An 18,472-nucleotide genomic window follows, 5' to 3' on the forward strand; every position below is an offset into this window, starting at 1 on the left:
ATCCAGAGAGGGAGAAGCTGGCCATATTGTGCTGGAACATCTCCTCTCTTCAAGGTCATACATGACTGTTCTGCCTTCCATCAGGAATTCTTCACCTGATTAGAGCTGACCTGCATAGCAGATTACAACTCATCACTTAATGACATTTATTTTGACTATACCGTTTTGCAGCTTGGGGGAGAGGGTGTATCAAGGAAGGGCTGCGGCTCTATTTATATTACAGGGAATAGTCTTCCCCATCTTTCATCAGGGTCATTCCTTCTCACTCACTGGCTCGCTCGGCATTAGGAGGCAGCTGTCTGCTCCATCTTTCTTGAAAACACTCTGCGACAAGTTTCACGCTTATCAGAAATCACATGCATACCGCAAATTTGCAAACTGCTGCACATACAATAAACGTCTATGGACGGCAGCATAAATTAGCACTCTGCATGCAATTCCTCATTGACTATCACTATCCTCCTTATTTGTTTAGTCGATTCTGACTCTTTGCGACCAGATGTACTATTGCAAGCCAGATGTGTCTGTCAATCACTGCTTCTTTCAGCTGTTGGATAGGCATGTGCATAGCTTCACATATACTGTGTTTATCCATCTTAGCCTCTGCCATCCTCTTCTTCTTTTGGCCTCAATTTTTTCCAAGCATCAAGGATTTCTCCAAAGAATCTGTTCTTTTTTATGGATAGTGGCTGGGGGGTGTGTGTGGCTGCTGACAGAAGCCCCAGGTAAGTGAAATTCTTTTTTTTTAAATCTTTTCCGGTTTCCTTTAAGGGCTCTGCCTCTGAGACAGGAGACCAGCATTCGAATCTCAGCTCTGCCTGTTCAGTAAGCCAGAACCTATTCAGTAAGGAGACCTTGGGAAAGACTCCCTAACACTGCTACTGCCTATAAAGCGTCCTAGTGGTTGCAGCTCTAGCGCTTTGAGTCCACCAGGAGAAAAGCACAATATAAATGTTCTGTGTCTTTTCTTGACCAAAGTATTTGAGTTTTTTCAGTAGTATTAATACTTCTAGTGAGCACTTATTTCTTGACTAGTTAGATTTTCTAGCAGTCCATGGAATGCTCATCAGTTTTCTCCACAGCCACAATTCAAAACAGAATTGCTAGTCTGATGAACATTGTTAGGTAAATGTTTGAGTAATGGAAGGTGGGGAAAGGTTAGAAACGTGGATGGGTATGGATATGGGGAATGTTTGATAGGAAGATTTGACCAAATTAGGAAATGGTAGGATCAATCCAATTTAACTGAAGCACCGGATTGAGAGAATAGATACTGTACTTGAGGAAAGTTTGTTTTTTTGTGTGAATGTATCACCGTCTTCCTAATAAGAAGTTTGCATAACAAACTATTATGTGAAAGGAAACCCATCACAAGAGGGTGCTAATGAAGTCTGGGTCTTAAAGGACACCCAAGGCGAAAATAAATTGATCAGATAAACAATTCGATCCTCTTTCTCCTAAAAATTACTTTTTTTAGATATCCCACAGTTTTATTTTATATTTAAATCTACTTTTTAAGTTTTTACTGTTTTATTGTTTCTGCTCAATGACACATTTATTGAAGTAGGCTAGAGCTAAAGTCTATGTACTATTGACCCTTTCTATCTCTTTCGTGCTCTTAGAAGGCATTTTCTGGTAATGCTGTAGTTCAACCCAGCCCCGACCCAGACAGAAACTGTCACTTACATACCTGATGTTTAACTCTTTTATGCAGAGAAAGAAAAAAAGAAAAACAGCATAGTTATTAGTTCTATTGGCACTGTACATACCCATGTCTATCTCATCATCATATCACATCACCTCGGGTATCCTTTAAGCTAAGTACCCACGGCCAGATGGATAGGGGATCTCCGCATGCAGATTTGGCTGGATCTGAAAGCGTTGTTGGCGCCCTCGTAAATAAACAATCATGTAAATGAACTTTACATGGCTGTGGCAAGACCCGTCAAAGTCATTGAGGATTGGAGCAATACTCCGCGATTTAATGCAGCATGGCAGTCGTTCAAAAACATACGATTGCCACGTATCATGCGTTGTAAAACATCATTTAATGAATATCGTGTAAAAAAACATTCCCCTTAAAAAGTCATTCCAAAAAATCGATTAGTGGGTATGGGCCTTTATTCTACCAGAACTGAGTTGGGATGGGAAAAAAATATTTCAGTCTCCCGTTGCCACACACTACCGATGCTATAATCGCAGCTTTCTAATGATAGCTGAACTCCGGGCACTGGTCAGGTGCTTATCCCTAGCCTCCTGACCCCATGATCACTGTGTTGCCCTGTACTAATCTGACAGTTACGTATTTATTGACTGATTGGTTTTCAGTGTCACCTAAAATTTATGTCAACACCCCATAAATAGTACATTATCCAAATTAGTGCGTTGGTTCACCTGACAGAGCTAGAGATTGGGGCTTTATAATGGAGTAAACAGCATATAAACTAATATTGTTCTCACACTTATCGCACAAAAAAAGCTATATCCATAACAATTGTTTATTACTGTTACAACTACTGTTACAGGATACAGAGTTTACTATTGAAAAAATGCATGTTCAAATAGAAGATGCAAAAATTAATTATGGTGTATACATCCAATTAACCACTTAAGTACTAGCGGTCTCTGCCCCCTTAAAGACCAGAGACCGCTGGTACCAGAAACGGCGGAACACCGACGAATAGCCACACATACCCGCCACCATCGCCGTCACCGACTCACGTCGGGAACCTGGGCCACCCACTCTGCCGTCTCTATGACGGCAGAGTTCCTGTGAGCCTATCAGGAGCCGCTTTCATTGGCTCCTGGCCTTGCCTATCAATGTAAGCCAATGGGAGAGGCTTACGTTGATAGACAGGGTCAAAAGCCAATGAAACCATTACAGAGATGGCAGAGCAAGTGAGCTGCTGTGGGGAGACAGCGGCGAGATCGTCGGGAGGGATAACGAGAACGCGCGGCGTCGGTTGATTGAAATCTACGCCCTGGCAGCCAGGTAGCCATCAAAACAGGGCATAGATTTCAATCACTAAAGTCCTAAAGTAGTTAATCCAATACAAGTGCACATATCTTAAAGAGGTACTGTAAGGAAAAGTTTCAGCATCAGAATCGCTTTGATTCAGTAGAGTTCCACCATAAATACATCATTCTTGGTAGTATATGCATCTAATCAATATTAGAATACAATCCAAACACTGGATGTATATTTTGCGACCTCATGGCAGCTTCCTCCGAGGCCCATAATGGACCGATACAAATCTCATAAATTGTTCTTAGCATTTATAACCTTAAACCAGTTCTCAGTTCCAGCACCCTAATACATTAAATTAAATAAATATACATATATCCCTCATTAAAATTAACCCCTTACCTCCCCTACTCTCCAGTAGTTTTATAAAATAAAACATTTGTATATATAAAAAAATGAAATTTAAAAAAATACATAAGTAATTAACTTAGGGACTCAACTTTTTTTTAATATGTATGTTACAAGGGTATATTGCTGTTATTTTCGCAAATAAGGGCTTGCCATAAGATCACAAAAAGTGCATCAGACAATTGGATTTCATGTATTAAGTTCCAGGGCCCATTTCCACTGAGGGCCTGAGCCCACTAATGCATTTGTGTCTGCTTTTCTGCAACACATCAATGTGACAGATGATGAAAAGCGGACGGAAAAAAGAACAAATGTGTTAGTGGGCTCAAGCCCTTACTGTAAATATGCATTGCGACAACCATACTCAACCTCAGACAGTGGAAATGGACCCTCTATATGAACAACTTCAGATCAACATCAGACTCTGTCAAAGTCATCAAGTTCGCTGACGACACCACCATAGTTGGCCTCATTACCAAAAATGACAAGCAGGCTTACCGTCAGCAGGTTGACAGTATATGCTACAAGTGTACGGAGAACAGGCTTGTCCTCAACAGTGCCAAAACTGTTGTGATGATCATTGACATTTTGAAGCAAGTTCCCACTCCACCTCGAATCTAGTACCTTGCGTCTGCCTCCTGGGTACAAACATCTCCAATGACCTGAGGGTAATACCGCCGCCACCCAAAGGAACGTGCAGCAGAGACTATTCTTTCTTCATCAACTGAAAAAGTTTGGCATGGCCCAGGAGCTTCTGACAATCTGCTACTCCTCCATCATAGAATCTGTCCTCTTTTCATCCATCCCAGTCTGGTATGCCGGCTCCGCCGCCAGTGACAGAATAAAACTACAGAACGTCATCAGATCAGCGGAGAGAATCATTGGGAACACCCCCCCCCCCCCTTCTTCAAACCTCATCTACAACACCAGACTGCACTCCAGAGCTCTGAGGATTGCCAACGGTCACTCACATCCAGGCCACTGTTTCTTCAGCCATATCACATCAGGCCAGAGGCTTCAGGCCATCTCCACCATTTCTTTACCCTCGGCTGCCAACCACTTGAATTCTCTAAACCCCCTCCCCCTGTAGGTTTTCTCTGTTACTGGCAGAATGTATTTGACTTAACTGTATATTATGTATATTATACTGTATATGCTGTACTACTCTGCTTGTTTGTTACTGTATGAATACTGTGTGTATCCTATCTCATACCTTCCTAGTCATGTGTGCCAAACACAATTCCGGACACAACCAAGTCGTGTGAATAAAAATGAATCTGATTCTAATATTGATTGGGTGCATATGCTGGAATGAATTTTGTCTTTTATACTTTAATATCTACACTTTTGGATATGATGCGATATTTGTAATGTTTTTAATGAAAACATGGTATTTCCTTTAAAACAAACCCAAAAAAATACACAAATGCCTTTGATATGCCTCCGCATGTCAAAAAATCAAAGGCAGCCAGGAGATTGATGGTTCCCTAAATACAATGGAATCTTCTGTGCAGCGGAAGTGAAGTTTATACAGATCAAGGCTTTTCTGGGCTGCCGAGCAAAGGCTGGAAATTATCAGGACATCTTCCCACAGTGTTTATAGAGAAACGTTTCTAAGGCTTGGCCTAAGTGCTTTTGCAGTGAGAGAAACAGCACAGAGGAGGATGGAGGGCCTGTTTCACAGCAGTTCCAAATGGATTTCTATGGTCACAACTGAGCTTCAAAACCATTCCTCATCTCATGGGTGGGTTGTATTTTCCACTCCCGGCCTGCCAAAGTCAAGATGTTCTGTTTGTCCGTGACTGCAGGTGTTGGGTTTTTTTTTTAATCAGGGGGGGAGGGGCGGATACTGCAGCCACCCAGACTGTGAAGAGATTTTCCTTAGATAAACATGGTTCTGCATCTAGCAGCGGGGTGGCAGCTCTCCAGCAAGGCCATCACCTTGAGCTTAGCCTGTGGAAGATGAGAGGACTGCTAGGCGTGGCTTTACTCCCAGCCATGTCAGCAATGAGGTCATGTGACAGCTCCTTGACTGACTGCACCATACTTGGGCTTGTCCTGACACAAAGCTCCTGAGTCCTGATGCCACAGGCCAGAGCAACACCCAGTGGCACGGTTGAAAAAAAAACACCGTAGGCATGAGCAAAAAATTTTCCTAATTAGAATTAAAGCCAGAATGAAAGCCAAACCTGTAATGAAAATAAATTGATGATATAATCAATTGTATTTATAGTCCATTATCATTTCAGACAGGTCAGATCTGATTTCCGACCGTTTTTGTATAAAAGTGATCGGAATATCGATCAGAAAAACAATTTAAGATCAAATCGGACTTGTCAGAAATAATCGAAAAAAAAAAAGTTGCATCGTGTGTACTAGGCATAAGAGATCTATCCACTCAGCCATCATGTAGTAGATAGTTCTGGAAACAGCACAGCGAGTTGGGTGATGGCGGATTTTCTTAATTACTGACTATTATTGACTTGGCCCCTGGAAGATCAGTGAAATCTACTGTTTATCACAACAACATTCAAAAAATTCAATATACACACCTGATGAATCGTAATTACTTTCTATAGTAGTGAACAGTCCTTACATTTGTATTTATCTTACTAGTATAAGAAAAAAAAAAGGATGCCAAGGCACCCCCTGTATAAACAGCTTATCTGTTACGGGCGCACTGAGCACAACTGTCTTAGCATAATTGGACTCCTTTTTTTTTTCCACTTGCTTAAACAAAAACACTGGGGATTTCTCCAAAGAATGAAGCAATTATCCAATCACATAATTAAACATCTTTGCTATTCTCTCGGGTGCTTATCAGACCAACTGCAGCTTTCTCAAACTAGATAGCTTGGCATTTAAAGAAGGAACGCAGATGCAGTGTGTTTTATATCAATGCCCCATAGAACTGTGATTTCAAGGCTGTCAAATCATCTTTGGCTTTTTTTCTCCCTTCTTCAAGGGCTTTTCCTCCCATCTTCCTATGTGAGCCTTCGCTATACAAATATGTAAAGTCTGCCTTGTAAAGGGAATGGAAAATGATTCCATGTAATAAGCAGCATGCTAATGACTAGCTAATCACAATGAGGCCTATTCAGGCATTTCAGGCCAGTCTAGGCCCGGTGTGTAGCATTCACTGAGAAGGCCTTGACATAGATCGCAAATAGATGTCTCTCCCTCCATCAAGGCTTCATCCTGACCCCCAGAGGACATCCAAACCCATTTAGGATGAGATTGAACCATTCATTTTGTGTCTCCCTGACAACAGCAAAGGGTTATGATCCTCTTTGTCTGGACCTAACAGAAAATCTGCCGGGCTTTTCACACCTTAATCACTCCTGCATGTTTTCTAAAAGAGAAGAAAAAAATCCTATTGATTGTGGTCATAATTAGTGATTGAATTTGTCAAAAAATGAACCGACAGAATCTGCCTGAATTTAGAGGTAAATAGCAAAGTCCCCATACGTACTATCGACACCAAAATTGTATTGTATTTTTAGGAGAAGGGTGGGAATAAGGCAAAAAATTATAAAGACCTTGTCGTTTTTGAGAAAATCAGTTTAAAAAACGCAAAGGAAAAATGTTTTTCAAACTCAGAATTTTTTTCCCCTTTGCATTCTTAATCCCCTCCCGACCGCCTAACACCGTCAGGTTTCGAAAAGGTGCCAGCCCCAGGACCGTCTAACGCTGAAAGGCGTCAAGAGCAATGGGTGGAGATTAGCGGGGATAGCAGGGGCCGATGCACGCTTATCCACACTTTAGTTACAGAGCTCTGCTCAATCGCGGCTAGCAGGCTGGTAGCAGAAAAAATTGGCTTTTTTTAAACTGTTTATAGCGCTGTGATCTATGCGCAGCACTGTAAGGGGACAGCTTTGTAACAAAGCTGTCCCCTCGAGTGGCCCACAATGTAATCTTCTCTCATAGGCTGATACCTATGAGAAGTGATCACTGATTGGATCACAAGGGGGAGGGAGGGAGGCAGGGTGGGAGGATTAAAAATAAAATAAAAATAAACAATTTAATAAAAAAAAAATGAATAAAATTTATTACAATTTAATACTATTCACAGCAGCAATCAGAGCCCACCAACAGAAACCCCTGTTGGTGGGCAAAAGGGGGGGGGGGAGAAGAGATCCATTTGTTTGCTAAGTTCTATGGCTCTGCAGTGAGCTGTTAAAGCTGCAGAGCACTGAATTGTAAAAAATCCCCTGGTCACTAGGGGGGTGTAGGCCTGTGGTCCTTAAGTGGTTAAAAATCGATTTTCTCAAAAACTACAAGGTTTTTTGGGAAAAATTCTTCTTTTTTTTGCCTTGTTCCCACTATTCCCCTTAACATACATGATAATTTTGGTGAAGATAGCATGTATGGGGGCTTTGCTATTAACCACTGAATTCGGCACAAAATTAGACAAAAATAACAATAAATTGCGAAATTACGGTTCCTGATTACATGCTCCCCTGTAACCCTGGTGCATTTCTTACCTGCAATGTGAATTTGCGGCTATGGTACATTGAGTGCTCAAATTGGGTGCTGGGGTTTGGCTATAATACAGCTGAACTCTAGATATTCTGTGGCGGGAGTGGAAGTAGGAGCTGTGGTCACTCGGGTGTAGTATTTATGCATAGATATAGTGGAAATATGAGCTGTGGTCACTCGGGTATAGTATTAGGCATAGATATAGTGGAGGTATGAGCTGTGGTCACTCGGGTGTAGTATTTAAGCATAGATATAGTGGAGGTATGAGCTGTGGTCACTCGGGTATAGTATTAGGCATAGATATAGTGGAAATATGAGCTGTGGTCACTCGGGTATAGTATAGTATTAGGCATAGATATAGTGGAGGTATGAGCTGTGGTCACTCGGGTGTAGTATTAGGCACAGATATAGTTGAAATATGAGCTGTGGTCACTCGGGTATAGTATAGTATTAGGCATAGATATAGTGGCGGTATGAGCTGTGGTCACTCGGGTGTAGTATTAGGCATAGATATAATGGAAATGTGAGCTGTGGTCACTCGGGTATAGTATTAGGCATAGATGTAGTGGAAATGTGAGCTGTGGTCACTCGGGTATAGTATAGTATTAGGCATAGATATAGTGGAGGTATGAGCTGTGGTCACTCGGGTATAGTATTAGGCATAGATATAATGGAGATATGAGCTGTGGTCACGCTGGTATACTATTAGGCATAGATATACAGTGGGTTGCAAAAGTATTCGGCCCCCTTGAAGTTTTCCACATTTTGTCACATTACTACCAGAAACATGCATCAATTTTATTGGAATTCCACGTGAAAGACCAATACAAAGTGGTGTACATGTGAGAAGTCGATCGAAAATCATACATCATTCCAAACATGTTTTACAAATAAATAACTGCAAAGTGGGGTGTGCGTAATTATTCGGCCCCCTGAGTCAATACTTTGTAGAACCACCTTTTGCTGCAATTACAGCTGCCAGTCTTTTAGGGTATGTTTCTACCAGCTTTGCACATCTAGAGACTGAAATCCTTGCCCATTCTTCTTTGCAAAACAGCTCCAGCTCAGTCAGATTAGATGGACAGCGTTTGTGAACAGCAGTTTTCAGATCTTGCTACAGATTCTAAATTGGATTTAGATCTGGACTTTGACTGGGCCATTCTAACACATAGATATGTTTTGTTTTAAACCATTCCATTGTCGCCCTGGCTTTATGTTTAGGGTCATTATCCTGCTGGAAGGTGAACCTCCGCCCCGGTCTCAAGTCTTTTGCAGTCTCCAAGAGGTTTTCTTCCAAGTTTGCCCTGTATTTGGCTCTATCCATCTTCCCATCAACTCTGATCAGCTTCCCTGTCCCTGCTGAAGAGATGCACCCCCTGAGCATGATGCTGTCACCACCATATTTGACAGTGGGGATGGTGTGTTCAGAGTGATGTGCAGTGTTAGTTTTCCGCTACACATATAGAGTTTTGCATTTTGGCCAAAAAGTTCCATTTTGGTCTCATCTGACCAGAGCACCTTCTTCCACATGTTTGCTGTGTCCCCCACATGGCTTGTGGCAAACTGCAAACGGGACTTCTTATGCTTTCTGTTAACAATGCCATCCTTCTTGCCACTCTTCCATAAAGGCCAACTTTGTACAGTGCATGACTAATAGTTGTCCTATGGACAGAGTCTCCCACCTGAGCTGTAGATCTCTGCAGCTCGTCCAGAGTCACCATGGGCCTCTAGACTGCATTTCTGATCAGCGCTCTCCTCGTTCGGCCTGTGAGTTTAGGTGGATGGCCTTGTCTTGGTAGGTTTACAGTTGTGCCATACTCCTTCCATTTCTGAATGAAACAGAAACAGTGCTCCGTGGGATGTTCAAGGCTTTGGAAATCTTTTTGTAGCCTAAGCCTGCTTTAAATGTCTCAATAACTTGATCCCTGACCTGTCTTGTGTGTTCTTTGGACTTCACGGTGATGTTGCTCCCAATATTCTCTTAGACAACCTCTGAGGCCCTCACAGAGCAGCTGTATTTGTACTGACATTAGATTAAAAAACAGGTGCACTCTATTTAGTCATTAGCACTCATCAGGCAATGTCTATAGGCTGCACTCAGATCAAAGGGGGCCGAATAATTATGCACACACCACTTTGCAGTTATTTATTTGTAAAAAATGTTTGGAATTATATATTATTTTCGATCCACTTCTCACATGTACACCACTTTGTATTGGTCTTTCATGTGGAATTCCAATAAAAATTTATTCATGTTTGTGGCAGTAATATGACAAAATGTGGAGATCTTCAAGGGGGCCGAATACTTTAGCAACCCACTGTAGTGGAGGTCAATGTCAGACATAGGTAGGGGGAGGTTATAGTTAGGTGTAGGTAGGGGGAGTTAATATAAGTCATAGCGAGAAGAGGTTAGTATTAGAGGATAGGGTAGGTGCATTACTGTTAGGGGATAGGATAAGAGGTCAGCTTTAGAAAGCAATGGCAAATTGGCAATAGTAGCACGCAAATTCCTAATGCTAATTCGTTATTTAAGTATCATTCGCAATATTCGAATAGCAGCAATACCCGGTATCCAAATTACCACATGCCTCTTTTAAATAGACACCTCCTTTCTAAGCCATGCTGAGCGCGTACGTTAAAAAGGGGCGCTGGGAAAAAAGGGCGCCGGGTTTTAACCACTTGAGGACCCACCCTTTACCCCCCCTTAAGGACCAGCGCTGTTTTAGCTGATCTGTGCTGGGTGGGCTCTGCAGCCCCCAGCACAGATCAGCGTGCAGGCAGAGAGATCAGATTGCCCCCCTTTTTCCCCCCCTATGGGGATGATGTGCTGGGGGGGTCTGATCTCTCCTGCCTGCTGTGGGTGGCGGGGGGGGGCACCTCAAAGCCCCCCTCCGTGGCGAAATTCCCCCCCTCCCTCTCCTACCTGCTGCCCCCGGGAGATCTGGGCTGCACAGGACGCTATCCGTCCTGTGCAGCCTGTGACAGGACGTCCCCTGTCACATGGCGGCGATCCCCGGCCACTGATTGGCCGGGGATCGCCGATCTGCCTTACGGCGCTGCTGCGCAGCAGCGCCGTACAAATGTAAACAAAGCGGATTAATTCCGCTTGTGTTTACATCTAGCCTGCGAGCCGCCATCGGCGGCCCGCAGGCTATTCACGGAGCCCCCCGCCGTGATTTGACAAGAAGCAGCCGCTCGCGCGAGCGGCTGCTTCTTGATTAATTAAGCTGCAGCTGGCGACGCAGTACTGCGTCGCTGGTCCTGCAGCTGCCACTTTGCCGACGCACGTTATGAGTGTGCGGTCGGCAAGTGGTTAAACGATAAACATGGATAACGTTTAAAAATATAATGTACTATATTTCGTTTAAAAATAATGTTTTATAAAGTTATAAATCATTAAATAATGTGCATGAAATTGGCAATTGTGAAAACGTTAATCTTCCGTTTAAAAAGTGAAACGTATAATAACGTTTAAAAAAAAATAGTAAGTAACCCTCCCTGTACCTACCCCTAACCCCTAGACCCCCGTGTTGGTGCCTAAACCTAAGACCCCCCTGGTGGTGCCTAAACCTAAGACTCCCCTGATGGTGCCTAAACCTAAGACTCCCCTGGTGGTGCCTAAACCTAAGACTCCCCTGGTGGTGCCTAAACCTAAGACTCCCCTGGTGGTGCCTAAACCTAAGACCCCCCCTGTTGGTGCCTAAACCTAAGACCCCCCTGGTGGTGCCTAAACCTAAGACCCTCCTGGTGGTGCCTAAACCTAAGACCCCCCTGGTGGTGCCTAAACCTAAGACCCCCCTGTGATAAGCATTAATAACGTGTGAAAAAAATATTGTGCTGTTTTTCGTTTAAAAATAATGTTTTAAAAAAGATTGTACTGTTTTTCGTTTAAAAATAATGTTTAAAAAATTATAAATCATAAAATAATGTGTAATCATGAGAAGCAGTTATAAAACAGTAAAAGTCTCCGGGCGCCGCTTATAAAACGTTATTTTTCTCCGGCGCCCTTTTTTCCTGTCGGGCGCCCATTAAACGATATTTATTATGGGAGTGAATGACGGCGCCCGATTTGTCCACTTGCCTCAGGCGCCCGAATTTACTGTTACCATGCTGAGCATTTGATCAAAGTATAAAAGTGCCCTTTAACGATCCAATTTGCCAAATGATCAATCATCCAATCTGATTATTGCAATAGATCTGGAATAATCATTCAGGCCTACCCATGGAAGGGAAAATGATAAGCAATCCGATCAGACTATCGATCGACAACGATCGTCACCAATAATGATACCTGATGTAAACGATCATATGGTCAATTCTTTGAAAGATTGTACAATTAATACAGGGCCTCCATCAGAAAATTTCTGAGCTCCATAAGGGCAAACTTACTGGGCCCCCCAACTACCCTCTGCCCTCACACCTCAAATCCCAATATGCTAAAGATAAACCTCTTTGCGAACAAAAAGCAGTGTTTTATACTGCCACATACACTACACACAGTACACACACACCACACATACTATAGAGTACACTTTCTCACTCACTAGCAAATGTTGTGCAGCTCTCACATGGTCTGCTTTATAAGTGGACAAATCCTACATAGTAGGAGGAGGAGGTGGCTAGTACTGAGTGTGCAGTGCACAAAGCACAGCTATGCAGGAGGAGGCTAGAAGGGGGCGTGTACGGCACACACTACACAGAAGACAGACACGGCCCTAGGCCACTGCAGCAAGAGAATAAGTTGTTGCGATCTCCTATCTGTGTCTCTTGTACTACCAGCCTTGCCGGGCCCCTGTCTATTTACGGGCCCCATACAGGACTATTGGTTGTAGAGCCCTGAAGGCGGCCCTGTGTTAATAGGCACCTTTAACCAATCCTGGGGCAATCAAAGCCATTATTTTCCTTTTACCATTATCTTTTTTTCTCGCTAGCTGTATGTTCTCTGTATTGGATATTGGAGATGTGTGTGGTATCTTCTAATACAAACATACAGTACATCTATCAAATAGATTGCACATGTCGGATCTGTCTATAAATTCTTGGGAAGAGGGGTTACACGTGACCTCTGTAGCCCCCCTGACTATGAGAACCATCCGCTGCTAGACAGAGAGAGCCTTGAATGTAAAGACTGGATTTGTTTGATTTTGTGTATTTTCTAGTTATTAAGGCAACAATAAATTTGTCTGCTTGGCGTTCCTTGTTTCGCTTGGCTCTGCACAGCAGTGATAAGCTCTGTGTGTGTTTCCCCACATATTTAATATCTGATAAGCAGCCACTGTAAGCTTTTAGAGATGACAGGGTTACATTCAGGTCATGGGGAACGCACAAAGGATATATTCTTTCTGTAGATTTACTTTGTTTGAATAACATTTTTCTGAAGAAAGGACACGGTTGAGAAGTTATTAAAAATAAACAGAAGACATCCTTTGATTTTATTTTAAACACAATTCTGTTTCTGCTAAAGCAAGTAACACTCTTCCAAAGAACTTTGTATTTAAGCGTACCCAAAGCTGTAGCTGACAGTTCTCATCTGTAGCTAAGTCACGTAGTGCTTAGAGGTCCATACCCACGGCAAGATTTAATCTGTCACAATGACAGATGAACGATCGTTCCAACCGACATCGTGTAACACCTTTTCACTATCTTTTAAAGAAAAGAAGTACACAAAGGTTTCAGAAGGCCGATGTACGACGAAGCTCAGGCATTTTGAATGACAGTTGTGACCAGAGGAGGATCATCTGCTAGGCAACCTAGGCAGGTGCTTGGGGCCTAGTGGTTGTCAAGGGTCACACCTGCCACCTTATTTGACCTTTCTCCACTTCAGCTTACCAAAAGAACCACAAGGAGGGGCCCAAATCTACTACCTTGCATAGGGCCCCATCTCTGGTCATGATGGATCAATTCGTTCAATGAACCCCATTTGTGCAGAATTTTAAATAATCTTTCCGCTAAAGTCTAAGGTACTTCCCCTGTATCCTTCTTCATTGAATGATCCTATCATTGGTAATCTTCTTGCAGTCTGTTGTGGACATCGAATTTGGACATCGTTCACCTGCAGTTTCTGGCGTCTTGCAGTGGGTACTTAGCTTATGTTCTCAACATGTGGTATGTGTACCCCTGGGGGTACTTTTGTTGGGTACAGGGGATATTAAGTTTAATAAATATAAAAAAAATAGTATTTTGCAGTTAGTAGTCCTGTTAAAATTGTTCCTCATCACCACTGTACACATTTTTATTCAGAAATAGCAACATGTTCCTCAGACATTTGGGTTGCTTCCTATGCCATTTTGTGGAATTTGGCCACTGTGGTTGACCTCCAGAAGACTGAACAAACTACCAACGTTTTTCTACTATGATGATGTTTGGATTTGATGGCTTCCCGATTGCAACCATTTTGACCTGTTTAGCTCAAATGCTCACAAACTGAAGAGGGGAATATTTGAACAAGGCTACACATGACCACAGTCTGTGAGTAGAACAATCTCCTCTGTGCATGTCGGAAATCTGTGTGACCACGTGCTATTCGCAGAATGTAGCTGTGAGGAACTTCCTCTCTTCTCAGGCTGGGCTTGGCACATGAACCAAGGCCCTTTCTATCTAAGACTTGTCAAGCAAAGCTGCAAAAAGGAAATTCTTTATTTAAATCATAGAACTTTTTGGTGCATTGTGATGTAGGCTACATGTCCACTTGAAAAACAAGATGCATAGGGCATCAACATATGTTTTTCACATACATGTGCTATGCATGGCGAGGGGCGTGGTGGGGGTGTGGCTAGAGGTGTGGCAGAGGCGTGTCTTAAAGTGTCCTACTTTCTTATTTAAAAAAGTACTCATTTGCTCAGTCCAATCTGTCCTGCCCTAGGAACCACATAGCGTAATGGACTGAACAAATAACTGAGTTTTGTGCTCTGAATTACGACTTGCTGGTGTTTTCTGTTTTTTTTTTTTTTGTTTTGTTTGATTTGGGACAAACCATATGTTTGGTCCCAGTAGAGAGGTTTCCCATATTTAGGTTGCAGCTAATCACCCATCCAGAGGCAATTGTTTTCTCATCTGTTTTCTGTAAATATTGTAAATAGCCCAGATTTGTTTTGCACTGTGCATGTCCCAGAAAGCAAAAGCCCTCACTACCTATCCCGCTGTGTTACAGTAGCATTATTTTCATTCAGCTACCTGTAGTCAGGGGTTTAACTACAGGGGAGCAGCCCTGCAACTGCAGGGGGGGGGAGCAGAGCTGTGAGGGGGGCCCAAACTACTAACCTTCCCTCCTTCAGTAAAGGGCTCTATCCTTCAGATTAGGTGTTTTTGAGATGACACTTGTTATGGGCATTAAGATTATGATGACCACACTTGTTTTATGACCCTTGCACAATGGTCTCCCAGGCTGCTAGGGTCATCAAGGTGTAGGCAAGAGAAAGGATGTGAGCATTGGGGGACTCAATCGGGTAGTCTCTGGGTAAGTTTACTGTAATACTTATCTACTGCAGTGCATGTGGATACTTTCATTGTTTAGAGATTTTGCATCACAGAAACCCCATGATGAGGCCTTATTTTTTTCAAGATGCAGACACTGTTTGTGCAGTTAATATCTCTGCCTCTTAATATCAAAGGATCGATTTATATAAAAAGAGGGAGGACAAAAAAAAGTTGCTTTTTGTGTTCTTGACTTTTTGAAATCCTGGTTCTCACTTTTACAAAGCCATTATTTTAAAGGTGGGAATAGGCTTTGTTCTATGGCGGGTAAAAAAGTGCAAACTTACCTAAGAAGAAGGAAAACTCTGGATCCTGTAGAGGCTTCTCACACTATCCTTAGGACCTACGTTGCCGCTCACAGATCCTCCAAAAAAATCTGAAAAGAACTTGTCGGATTGATGCAGCTCAGGTGCAGCACGCCCACACTCATACTTGAAGGGGGGCGCAGGCCAGATCTTCCTGGCAGGGTCCTCCTGGCAAACAGCAGCAGATGTCCATGGTGGAGGCCTTCCTCTTTTTAGGTAAGTATATGTTTTTTGACCCAAGGTTCACCTCGGGTTCACTTTTAGAACTGTAATTAACTAATACAAAATTGTTCCTTATGCCATAAGGCTCTTCGAAAGTGACTAACACTGTGTGCTCCCTATAAATGGCCGGTGCAATTATTATACATATAGTGTTTGGCGGTGAAAAATTTGCACTAGAGCCCACTCCTCCGTGGCTACACCACTGATTTAGAGTGAGACGGGTACTTTTGCTGATGGCAGGAAATATGGGCACCGGAGGTGCCACGGAAGTTTGGGTGTCACGTACAGTAGGTGCCCATGTTAAATATCAGCTATTAATAGAAATTTGGGCACTGGAGGCACTGCAGACATTAAGTGCCCCGTAGGTGCCCATGTTAATATCGGCTATTAACAGAAATTTGGGCCCAGAGGCACCACTGCATGTTTGGGAGCCCCATAGGCAACCCATGTTAAGATCGGCTATTAAAGGAAATTTGGGGTAAAATTGCAGCTGCAAATAGTGGGCTTCCTGCTATTTTGTTGGGCACCAGAGGTGCCCAAATTTCCATTAATAGTCGATATTAACATGGGTGCCTACATTTATCATGTATAGCAGTGAAGGCAGAATGGTTATCATCTGGTTTGTGGGGGGGGGGGGGGGGGGGGCAGTTAAGGCTATATATGGGTGGGGGGTGCATTTACAGTTAGGCATCATGGGGGGTCAGTTAAGGTTAGGCATCGGTGGGAGGTCGGTTAGGGTCAAGCATTGGTGGAGGAGTCGATTAGGGTTGAGCATTGATAGGTGAGTTGGGGTTAGGGTTCAACATCAGCGGGGGAGTTCGGTTAGGGTTGGCCATCATTGGGGACTTGGTTAGGGTTAGACATCAGTGAAGGGGTAGGTTAGGGCTAGGGATCAGTGGGGCTCAGTTAAGGTTAGGCACTGATGGGGGGTCGGTTAGGGTTAGGCATTGGTGGGGGGGTTCAGTTGTGGTTAGGCAGCCACATGAGAGTCGTTTTGGGTTAGGCCTCAGTGGGGGGGGGGGCGATTAGGGTACAACATTAGTAGTGTGCAGGCTCGTGTGAAAATAGGATTATCGATGGTAAAATATCAGCATAATTTATGGATATTTACCAGTGGAGAATTATGATTTATCGGAATTACCAGTGGACAATAGTAGAATAACAGTCATTTTACAGATATACTACTAAAGGCTATTTCCAGCGCCTACATTTCTCCAGCACTCATTTTCTTGTGAACCGGTTGAGAGTTGAACTGAAGATCCCTTTCTTTAAATACGAGTATTTTTTTTCCTGCTTTACCAAATCAGCTTCACCGGAAAGGTGAGGAAAAGCGGAATTATGCTTAAACCTCCATTATCTTCCAACACCATAAAAGTGAGCGAGCATTACAGAGATTAACAGCTGTAATAGAAAATACATTATGGTATCAGGGCGAATTGAGATATACCACTCGCTGCATAACCGCTACAAGGAGGACTACGATGACAAACTTTATATTTCCATTATGGGGCTTAGGCCAGGAGAAGTGATAGCTGGGAAACCAGACAAAAGCAGGCAAACTGCTTCAGATTAACTTGACAGCAAATATTAATGGAGTTTCATGGGCTCTTCCTCAAAGCCCATCTTGAAGTGGATGCTGAGCAGCTGTTGCGGACGATTTGCCAGAGATGAGAAGCCGCTCGCCTGGCCTCCATCCTAACACTTAACAGCTTGAAACCATGCATTAAAAATCCCTAAATTATACGTTCCCAAAAAGCATTAGACAGGGAAATAACTACGTACCTACCTAGACCTCACTCAGCACTTCATAATGGACCATCTTGCCGGCAATGGGTGTTCCACCATTGTGTTGCCTATCGAATATTCTGTAACCAAGCAAAACAAACACAAAAAATGGATATTCTGGAAGCCAAGAAATCTTTTTTTTTTTTTTTTACTTTGGCGGTGTCAGTTGAATAATACATCTGAGCACACACAATTTTCAAGTCCAAGAGACTGATCTTATCAAAGCATTTTCTAATCTGGACTATTTACCAAGCTGACTTTTTGTGTAAGGCTTCTACAAAGCACTTTTTAGCGGCTAATATTTCTGGAAGTACGTTGTAACACTAGTAACATACAAATGCAAGTTACCATTATCTAAGCAAGTGTCTGCTACAGATATCAAGCTTAGCTCATATACAATACTGGAGGATAGGTGGATAGCACTCTTGCTTTAAGCCTCAAACAGATATTAGACCATCCTTGGCTGAGACGATTGTTCAGCACCAACTCGGTTGACATCTAGGGTGTGTACAGCTTACTCAAACATCATTCTGGTATACTAAATAACACCAATGAACAAGCAACCAATAAGCGCATTGTGTTTTTACTTACCCCTCCCACCAGAGGCCTCTCACTTGTGTACTGCCCCAACCTCCCTCCTCCCATTTAAACTGAACAGCATACGCCTCTCAGCTATAGCTGAGAAGGGTGTCTGTACAAACTTTGTGCACTGCAGTGTCATCTTAAAGAGCAAATATCAAAGAAACTGTTTTTCTGTATTCCTTACATACCTATAGAGCTTTCAGCCAGCAACACTAGAAAGCTTTTTAGAGGTCTCTCATAACAGCCTGTGAGA

The 18,472-nt window shown here is 42.9% G+C and overlaps 1 protein-coding gene across 1 annotated transcript in view; it reads left to right on the forward strand.

Annotated features, from left to right (window-relative positions):
• Positions 1–646: 646 nt before the first annotated feature.
• The window catches only part of HEATR4 (HEAT repeat containing 4), a 198,856-nt gene continuing 181,030 nt past the window's right edge, over positions 647–18,472 (forward strand). The window contains exon 1 of the mRNA XM_068254208.1: positions 647–725. The gene's annotated coding sequence lies outside the window, so the exon portion shown is untranslated. The remainder of the gene's footprint in view (positions 726–18,472) is intronic.

Source organism: Hyperolius riggenbachi, chromosome 9, assembly GCF_040937935.1.
Source record: "Hyperolius riggenbachi isolate aHypRig1 chromosome 9, aHypRig1.pri, whole genome shotgun sequence".
In the NCBI taxonomy this organism is placed as follows: Eukaryota; Metazoa; Chordata; class Amphibia; order Anura; family Hyperoliidae; genus Hyperolius; species Hyperolius riggenbachi.